Source organism: Pteropus alecto, unplaced genomic scaffold (genome assembly GCF_000325575.1).
Source record: "Pteropus alecto unplaced genomic scaffold, ASM32557v1 scaffold379, whole genome shotgun sequence".
Taxonomy (NCBI): Eukaryota; Metazoa; Chordata; class Mammalia; order Chiroptera; family Pteropodidae; genus Pteropus; species Pteropus alecto.
Window position 1 is genome coordinate 743,508 of NW_006443129.1, and position 10,919 is coordinate 754,426.

General features: G+C 33.4%; 1 protein-coding gene across 1 annotated transcript in view; it reads left to right on the forward strand.

Moving 5' to 3' along the window:
• The window catches only part of EPHA6 (EPH receptor A6), an 809,212-nt gene that overhangs the window by 25,734 nt on the left and 772,559 nt on the right, over positions 1 to 10,919 (forward strand).

Below are 10,919 nucleotides of genomic sequence, written 5' to 3' on the forward strand. Positions count from 1 at the left end.
TAAATAAATAAACTGAAATTCCAATGACATTATTCACAGAAATAGAAAATTTCCCCAAATTAGAGAACCACAAAAGATTCCAAACAGCCAAAGCAATCTTGAGAAAGAAGAATAAATCAGGAGGCACTGCATTTTCTGATTTCAAACTGTATTATGAAGCTATAATAATCAAAATAGCATGGTATTGGCATAAAAACAAACAGATTAATGGAACAGAATCAATAGCCCAGAAATAACCCATGCATAAGTGGTCAATTAATATACAACAAAGGAACAAAGAATATACAATGGGAAAAGAGTATTATTAATAAATGAGAGGAAAATTGGACTACCACATGTGAAAGAATAAAAGTGGAACCCTGTCTTCCATCATATAAAAATTAACTCAAAATGGATTTAAGACTTAAATATCTATAACCATAAAACTAGGAGAAAGTATACGGGATAAGCTTCTTAACATCAGTCTTGGCAATGATTTTTTGCATTTGAAACCAAAAGGAAAGGAAACAAAAGCAAATATAAATAGGTAAGACTGCATTAAACTAAAAAGCTTCTGCATAGCAAAGAAAATCAGCAAAATGAAAAGCAATCTATTCAATGGGAAAAAATATTTGCAAATTGTATACCTGATAAAGGGTTAACATTTGAAATGAACTCACACAACTCAATAGCAAAAAAGCAAACATTCCAGTTAAAAAAATGGGCAAAGGAACTGAATAAACATTTTCCAAAAAAGGCATACATATGGCCAACAAGGATATGAAAAGGTGCTCTACATTGCCAGTCATCAGGGTAATGGAAATGAAAACCACAATGAGCTATCACCTCAGACCTTTTAGAATGGCTACAGTCAAAAAGACAGATAAGTATTGGCAAGGATGTGGAGAAAAGGGAATCCTTGTTCACTATGGAAATGTACATTGGTTCAGTCATTATGTAAAACAATATGGAGGGTCCTCAAAAAATTGAAACTAGAACAACCATGTAATCCCACATCCTGCATCCTGATTATACACACACACACACACATACACACACACACACACACACACAAGGGAAATGAAAACAAGGTATCAAAGAGATATCTACACTCCCCTTTTCATTGCTCATTATTTACAGTAGCCAAGATATGGAAACAACCTAAGTGTTTGTCAATGGATGAATAGAAAAAGAAGATGTGAGATACACACACACACACACACACACACACACACACACAATGGAATGTTATTCAAACTTGAGAAAGAAGGAAATCCTGCCATTTGCAACATGGATAAACCTTGAAGGCATTATGCTAAGTGGAATAAGCCAGAGAAAGAAAATACTGCATGGTATCAGTTATATATAGAATCTTTAAAAAAAACTGAACTCATAGAAACAGAATGAAGAACAGTGGTTGTCAGGGCCAATGGGTGGGTAAATAGGAAGAAGTTGATAAGAGAGTGCAAATTTTCAGCTATGAGTTAGGTCAGAGGATCAAATGAGTAATACAGCGACTCTGGTGGATAACACTGAATTGTATCATTGAAATTTGCTAAGAGTAGAACTTAGATGTCACACACAAAAGAAAGATGAATATGCGAGGTGATGGATGTGTTAATTAACAAGAAGGGAGAAATTATACATCATCACGATGTACAATTTATATATCTTATCATTTTATTTGTCAGTTGTACTTCAATAAAGCTGAAAAAAAAAAAAGAAAAAAATTAAAAGAAAAACTGAAGGCAGAGTAATTGACCTATGGCACAAATTATGTGTTGGCATCATATAGACCTAATGCTAAAGTACCTTCATTCAGGAATTATAATATCATTCCTTTGCCTCTATATTTCCAAATTGATGATACATTTGTATATTAGTTCTGAGATGTGTTTTATTCTCTATAATATGAAAATACTAATTGGGAAAAGGTTTATATTTATATGACAAAAGTTTTCTCTGGATCAAAGTATTTTTGTTAAATTTAAAAAATTTAATGTCAAATGTATTAATTAGATAAAATTTAATGTATTAGATAAAATTTTATTTATGTCTAAGTGATATGTTTTTAAAATTTTAAAAATTGTACTTTTTTGATATTCTAATCATGGAAAGATGGCAGTAACCAATGTTTTGATTTCTTAATGCAGTGCCATGGTTTCCTTGTATTACTTACGTTTATATTTATTTATTTGGGCAGTTGAGTATATAAAATAGGAAATTAAAGTAGAAAGCCAGAGATTACTAGCAAAACTCTATAATTTTGACTTGAGTAAAATGATACCAAAAAATATTAGATGACTTGTCCATGGTCACTTAGCAGTTATTGACAAAATGAGTACTAGAACCTCTACAACACACTGAAACTATAAGATAGAAAACTGACTATCATTGATTTTTCCAAATTGTGATGCGATAAACCTTGTCATTTCGAAAGGGAGATAAACAACTATGGGATTGAAATTTATACAAAAACTATTGCCAAGAGTTTCACAGTATTAAGGAGAAATAAGTGTTGATGATATTTCTCACATTGTGTAAAATCTATCTTATGTTCTACACAATGGTGGTAAATTCTATAGGAAGAAACTGAAATATAATCTAGAGATTGTATAATTTAAAAAAAAAAAAAGCTGTTGCCATGTGAGTTGTGCAGCACTTAACAAGAAGCTTTACTCTCTGACTTTTTCCATAAACAGGATAGTCATTTATTATCTTTTTCATTCCCTCAAATTATAGAATAACTTTTCTTAATTAGGGTTCTGGTACATGAATAACTACAGTCAAACCATTTAGGCAAGTAATATTTAACCCAAAATTTGCTAATTTGAAATCATTGGAAAAAATGTAGAGTAGCTTAAGAGAGGAAAAATCCTTTTCCCAGGCATCACACAAACTAAGTTAGTTGGCTGACATTGGTCTTTTTATGGCCTTGGACAAATATTTCAGTCTTTTTGAGTAACAGTTTTCTCTTTGGTGGTAAAGTGCTGATATTGCTTGAAGTTTCTATTTTACAGGGTTGTTGAAATAGAATATTGTTTATCAAAATGTTTTGAAAATTAAGTGCTGCACAATTCTACAATTTCATTACTGTTTCTCAAAATGCTAGAATACCTTTAAACATTGTTGATCAAGTCATTTAATCATTCATTCCACACCTACTGAACAAGCATTAATTGAATTCCAGAAGCTATGATTTATTCTTACATTAAAAAGATGAACCATCTTTCCTCCCTCAAGTCAAAGAGAAAAACAATAGAAGAGAGAAGGGTAGATGATCCTGTTGTTTTTATGTTTCACTGTGGTTGTACTTGTGCACATTTCAACCCAGCTGCAGCATCTAACAATGTATCTTGGTCTGTGCTGCCAAGATAAGTATTCTAGTCCTGAGTTATCAATTGAAATAGGGCAAAAGGGGAAAGGCACTCTACAGTTCTGCATAGGTTATGCACACTTATTTTTATCAACACTGGGAGGTAAATACCATTATTGTGCCTTTTTTTACAAATGAGGAAAATCAGATACAGAGAGGTTAAGTAATTTACCAAGACCACTCCAATAGGACAAGAACATAAAAAGAAAACAGCAATGCGTAAAGGCATCTTGAATGGGAAATATAAGGCGGTGGGTTGGGGCAAGAGGATACAAAGATCAGGAGACAGCAGTGAATTTTCATAATGGCTATTATACATCAAATAGAAGTGTGTTGTGTATTCACAAGTTGTAATACAGAGACAAATGAAAATAGCTTCTCCAATTAAAGCTCAGATTTCTTGAGCACAGAAGAGAAATATTAAACTAGTAATTATTATTCAATGCAGTAAATATTCTCTAGTAGGAGTATGCACAAGATTTTCTGGGGGATGAGGAAGGGTACTGTGACTTACTGTGCATGGAATAATCACTAAAGGTTTTTCACAGGAGGTAATACTTATGTAGTCTTTCGTGTGTGTGTGCATGGCAAAATATATATAACATAAAACTATATTAACCATTTATAAGTACATTTAGTTCAGTGGTATTAAATACATTCATGTTGTTATATAACTATCACCACCATCCATATCAGACTTAATCTTGTAAAACTGAAACTCTTTATCAAACAATAACTCCCCATAATCACTCCCACCAAACCCTGAAAACCCCTTCCTTCCTCGTTCCCTCCCTCCCTCCCTTATTCCCTCCCTTCCTCCCCTCCCTTCCCCTCCCCTTCCCTTCTCTTTTCTTCCCTTTCTTCTTTTTTTAAGTTCCTTTCTCCCGCATGCCACACCTTTTGGTAACCACAATTCTATTCTATTCTCTTCTTACTTAGAGTTCAGCTTTCCCCCTACACACTCATATAAGTGAGATCATGCAATATTTGCCTTTTTTGTATGGCTTATTTCACTTAGCATAATGTCCTCTAGGTTCATTCATGTTGTTGCAGATGAAGGATTTCTTTCTTTTTTAAGGCTGAATATTATCTCATCGTGCATATATAGATGAATATATACAGTATCCTTTTTACCATTTATCCATCAATGACATTTAGGTTGTTTTCATATCTTGGCTATCATGAATAATGCTGCAATGAACAAGTGGGTGCTGATATCTCTTTGAGATAGTGATTTTATTTTTTTGGTATATATATACATAGATGGTTATTACTGGATCATATGGTAGTTCTGTTTAATTTTTTGAGGAGATTTCATACTGTTTTCCATAACGGTTGTTTCAATTTACATTTCCACCCAAAAGTGGACAAAAGTTGCCTTTTCTCAATATCTTTGCCAACATTTATTATTCTTTGATAACAGCTCTTCTAAGGCATCTGAAGTAATATCTCATTGTGGTTTTGATTTGCATTTCTTGATGATAGTGATGATGAGCATCTTTTGTCATGCCTGCTGGCCATTTACATGTCTTTGGAAAATTGTCTATTCAGATCCTTTGCTTATTTTTAACAGGATTATTTAATTATTTTGCTATTTTTTTGTAAGGATTCCTTAAATATTTTGGATGTTAACTCTATTGAATATGTGGTTTGTAAATGATTTCTCTCATTCCATTGGTTGCCTTTCGCTTTATTGATGGTGTCCTTCGCTGTGCCGAAGTTTTTTAGATTGATATAGTTCTACTTGTTTATTTTTGTTTTTGTTGCTTTTGATTCAGGTGTCATATCTAAAAAATTATTTCCAAGACCAATATCAAGGAGCACTTCCCCTATGCTATCTTCTTGAAGTTTTATGGTTTCAAGTCTTAGTTTAAGTGTTTAATCTTCGAGTTTTTTTTGTATAGTGTAAGATTAGGGTCCAATTTAATTGTTTTGCATGTGGACATCCAGGTTTTCCAGTGCCATTTACTGAAGAGACTGTCCTTTCCTCATTGTTTATTCTCGGCACCTTTGTCAAAAAACAAGTTACTATGTATGTATGGGTTTATTTGCAAATTCTCTATTCTGTTCCATTGATTTATGTGTCTCTATGTACAGAATCTTGATTGACATTATTTATGATGAGGGAGAGTCAGCAGCAAAGAACTTTTCCAAAGGATTGAAGAGGCCATCCTAAGACACAGAGAAAGTGAAAGAGCTTGGCATTTCTGTGAAAGAGCAACTACTTTGGCACAGTTGTCTCTGAGGGGTGGGGGTGATGGGCAAAAGTGATTGGAGACAGAGGAGAAATTGAAAAATGAGGTGATCCTGAACTGTTTTTTTTCAAGTCAGGATGTTTTGATAATATTTTACTTCTGTACCCTTTTCACTATTATATAATGTTTTTAATACCTTTAAATAATAGTTCATATATTTTTGGTGCAGTACGAAAACTTTGGATAAAGGCATTTCATTTTGGTTATTATACTATTAAATGTATAATAAAATTAACTTAAAGTTAAATAAAAATATAAAGCAGAAGTTCACTTTTTATGTGATAATATATACTTTTAATTATTTAAGAAATAATTATGATTTTTGAACAATTCAAAAGTACATTTTAATATACCAGCTAACATACATCTAATTGATATGGCATAAACACTTCTTAATATTTTGATATTTGAAATTTATAAAATTTGCACTAAAATTCTCAGTGGTTCAGTTCATTTTTATAATCATATTTTAGTTCCGTTGAAATGAGGTCAAATTGCGTTTTCAGTATTTATCTGCAAATAACACATTTTTTATGTGTTGAAAGCCTTCCCTAAATTAATAAATAGTTAATTATTTACAATCTTACTATATTTTATCTTTTTAATGTAACTCTACATCAGTATTTTTCATTGTTCCTATTTTAACTGGTGGTCATTTATGGATAGATATTTAATACTGTGAGAATGAGCAAGTTCATGTAGCTAGTGGAGCCTGACTGAGAAAGGCTGATTGTTTGTTTTATCTCCATAAAGTGCCATTTTTTTTTTTTACATTTCTATGGCTTCCATTTTAAAAGGAAACATTTGAATAATTTTATCTATTGATTTAAAAAATATATACTTGAAAGTCATTATTAAAGTGTTCATTTATACATTTAATACTTAGTATCACAGATTCAATTGTTTTACAGGACAATTTGGGAAATGTAATTGACTAGAAACCATTAATCTATTTTAAGAAATAAGTATATAACGTAATTAATATTTTATAATGCTCTCTCTGGAAATGACTAAAACCTTGTACAGATGAGTCAGTGGTGTCAGTTAGAAAATAGTTGCAGCAGACTAGAAAAGAGGAAACAAAATTTCCAAGAATGTTGTAAGCTTGGTAAAGCTTTGGTATCTTGGTCCTAATTGGTGAGTGGGCTGTTGACGTGGTAGGCACTTACTAGGCATTTGTTGGGACATCAGTGAAACTATTAGCAGGTGTTAAGGAAGAAGAGCATGAAGTAAACCAGTTTATTTGTTTAAATGATTGCTCTGGCCCCAGGTGAACAGTGGTTGGAGAGGGCAAGAGTTGATTATGGGAGATCAGTTGCCATTATTTGGTGAACAAATTATGGTAACTTGGACGATAACAGTAGCGATGAACATTGAAAGAATAAATGGATTTGAGAGGTTCTTACATCAACCATTGAATGCTCCAGTTCAGAAGTAATATGTGACACTTAGCTCACAACTCACTGACCAGAGCTAATCACATGTCTGGGCCCAACAGCAGGGAGACAAGAAATGCAATTATAACATGTACCTCAGAGTTGGAGATTTGTATATTTTCTGAGAAGGAATAACGACTTCCTGAGTTTGTCCTTCTGGTAACTGAATACCCAATTCATTCTGCCTCTTGTTGGCAAAATACACATTCACCTTGTGGTAGGAAAATCTATTATTACGCTACTCTTGATTGATTCAGAATTATTCCTTTTCTCTTGACCTAAGAGACTCCACGAAAGTATTGTTATTTTGTTCTTTATTAACAAGTGTGTCAGTGGTCCAAACTGCTCTTACAGGAAGTTTGAAGTGCCTTGTTCTTCTGGACTTTGGACCCATTTTTGTGAGCAAGAGTGTAAACAACAATGTTTTACAGATCTGAGCAGAAGACAAGGAGAGTAAAATTGATGGTAGAGAGACGACTAGGGGTGTGAATTACTTGCTGGCTGACATGTTTATATATAGGATAGTGGTATGATTTCTCTTTTTAACCCTGACTTCTGTCATTCTTATGGTTGAAGGTAGAATACTGGGAAGGGCAGGAAAAGTACCAACTCAAAATTAGGGAGATATTGAACCCTGATTACTGGATAGTGTCTTGGGGTAGAATAGAAACCCGAATTTGTTAAAGTTGAGTCATTACAGTGACTTTTTAAAGGAGAAAGATGTACTAGACCTCATTGTAGTGATCAAGTGAGTTAACAATACTAAATTATAAAATTAATTTTTGTTTCAAAGTTTCAAGGAAATCTATCAGCTATAAAAGTGAAAAAAAATATGGTAGTAATTAATATCATTTGTAAAATACTTCTGGCCATTTCCCAAGCATGTAGTAGGATTGCATTTCTTAGCTACCTTTGGGTTTGGATGGTGCCATGTAGCTAGCTCTAATAAATTTAGATCAAAAGTGATGTGTATATTACAGTAAATGCCAGTGTAGCACTCTCCAGAGGCTTATGACTCCCTTCCATGGTGACCAGCATTGATCAAGTTGGTGGCTTCTCATTCAGCCTTGGTTTCTGAGTTATTATCAGGAGCAGAGCATTCCTCCAGGACAGTGCAGCCCACTGAACTTTTGGAGTTTATTTTTTTATAACAAACCCAGCCTACTTTGATATACCTAACAACAGTGTATATTGGCAAACCTTTTTATCTTTCTAATGCATGAAGTAAAAGTTAGTACCATAATGTATTAATTTGCATTTCTTTATGAGAAAAGAATAGTTTCAGATGCTGACAGCAGTGCCTTGAGAACACAGAAACTGCTACCTTTGCCACCACCAACACCACCAACGTTAATTCTATGCTTCTTCACTCTCCTTCACCATCACTCACTCAAGATAAGTCCTGGACTAGAACATCCCATGGAGTACTCTTAGGTTGTGGTTCCTATAATACAGCTGCCAAGAAGCCAAACATATGCCCTCTTTCAGATTCTCTCATGAGAGGCAGCCTCCCATCTATCCTGAGATTTCTCCCTAAAAAGATATGATTCAGGCAAGGGCACTAATTCAGGCAAGGGCACTACTTTAGGTCTGAGGTCATAGTCACAAAAATATCATCTCTGAAAACCTTAAACAAAGCATGAAGGACCAGAAGCACTATCAATCTCATACAGGAAAATGGGGAACCTTAACCCAGCTCTCAGCGTAAATTAGTGAGGTTTATACCAGCAAGAAACAAGATCGTGACTACTAAACCAAGAATAGGTTTTAACTGACCTTTCCCTGTTCTTTTATATTCTGGTAATCGGTATAGGAGGACAAGGGTTAGAGTTGTCCTTGAAGATGAGGGAAAAAAAGTGACATATCTTCTCTAGAGATGATTATATCTGAGAGGTTAGAGTTCCTGTAAAGTGTCACTCATCTCTCTAACCTCTAATTGTTTCTATAGCACTACATTTTAACTGTAATCTTATAAACAAGCTTGGAATATTACCTTATTTCTTTAAAACGGGAGTCCCCAATCCTCAGGGCCATGGACTGGTACTGGTACTGGTATGTGGCCTGTTAAAAACCTGGCTCACAGCAAGAGGTGAATGGTGGGTAAGTAAGCGAAGCTTCATCTGTATTTGCAACCGTTTCCCAGTGCTAGCATCGCCACCTCAGCTCCACCTCAGATCTTCAGGCATTAGATTCACATAGGAGCACTGGTCCCTGGTACCAAAAAGTTTGGTGACTGATGCTTCAAAACACATTGTAAATTTCAATTTTTTGCTAACATTCTCTCAGTGATTAATTTATTACATGCAGTTATAGGCATTAAGGCCTTTATAAGTTTATTGCACCTTCATTGGTTTTATTTTTTGTCTTAGAAAATCTTTAATTTTATTTAATGTGTAGCTTTCCTAATATCTTACCATCTTTCGATATAAACAGAGATAATTCTTCAGAAAATAAAACCAGCAGTGCCACTTTGTCCAGGTTGTAATGTTATATATAGCTCAAGCATTGTTATATACTTAATATCTTGAGTTCAGGGTGGTTTGTTTTACATATATGTATATTGTGAACTTTGCTTTTTATTTATATTTTATGATATTTTTTATATATAGATGCTTTTTAAGTGTTTTAGTTGCCTTTTCTCCGAGTTACAGTAGTTTTTAATTCAATGTCTTTAAAATTTGGTGCTATCAGAAAATTTAAGGTGATCATATGTATTAGAATCCCAATTAAAAAAAAAAGATAAAAGTGCTTTCATCATAGAATTCATACTCTGCTTCCACTAAGCATCTCTTCTGTGTAAGATTTCCTTTGTGCAAGTCGATACATGTCCTCTCATTTTCAACTTTTTGTCAAGAGTAGAGCTGTCAGCATCCAGGATTACCACTGCTCTCATATTTTTTAATATGAAATTTACATATAAATATAATGTGGAGAGATTGAATTGGAAACATATTCTTGATCAAGCTGTTGCCATTATTTCACTTACTAACCTGAAGTTTGTATGTGTGTTTTAAATCTTGCAAGAATAAGGATTCAGAGTTTATTTTTCAGCTAAAAGTGAACATTAATGAAGATATTTTGAGATTTGATAGCTTAGAGTGTTTGTGAAAACATGAGAGTATCTGTATAATCTATGTTGTTTGAAATACATATTCATGTAAATAATACTCTTTAACTATAGATTGGGAATATTCATAGAATTTTTTTTTTTTGAAGACTTTCACTTTTTTTAAATCAATCTGCATTTACTACTGGGAGTCCCCATGGAGTGCTAGAGCCTTCAGGGAAGAGTGAGAATTAGTACCGAAGACATCACTGAAATATTTTTAGGACGAGAATGATCTCTTTATGGGTACAGAAGGAGTTGGAAGGAAGATTCTCTTTGAGCTGGATAGTCCTTTGTTAGGGGAACTGTTCTTTGCTTTATAGGATGTTTAGTAGTATCCTTGTGCATTCTTCCCAGTTGTGACAACCAAAATTTCTTCAGATATTTCTAAATGTATAGAACACTTTATTTAATTAAATCAGATGTAGGTTAAGTAGGAAGAGAAGGATGTTTGGTCAATTTTTGAGGCAATTCTATGAGTGAGGTGGCAGTGAATAGGTAGAAAGAGTAGTAATGGAGTTAGATTTTAGCCCGTAGAAATCATGAACTCCTTTTTCTAAAAAGATAACTTGGGATGTTACGTTAAAAATAAAGAGATTGCTTGAAAATTATATAATTCTATTAACCAATGTTACCCCAATAAACTTAATTTTTAAAAAGTTAAAAAGAATAGAAGGATTTTTGGAATGATTAACAAGTTTGCTTATGAGTATAATTATCACTTGGATTGACAGCCAGCCCACAATGGCCTATTTTTGGGGGGATTA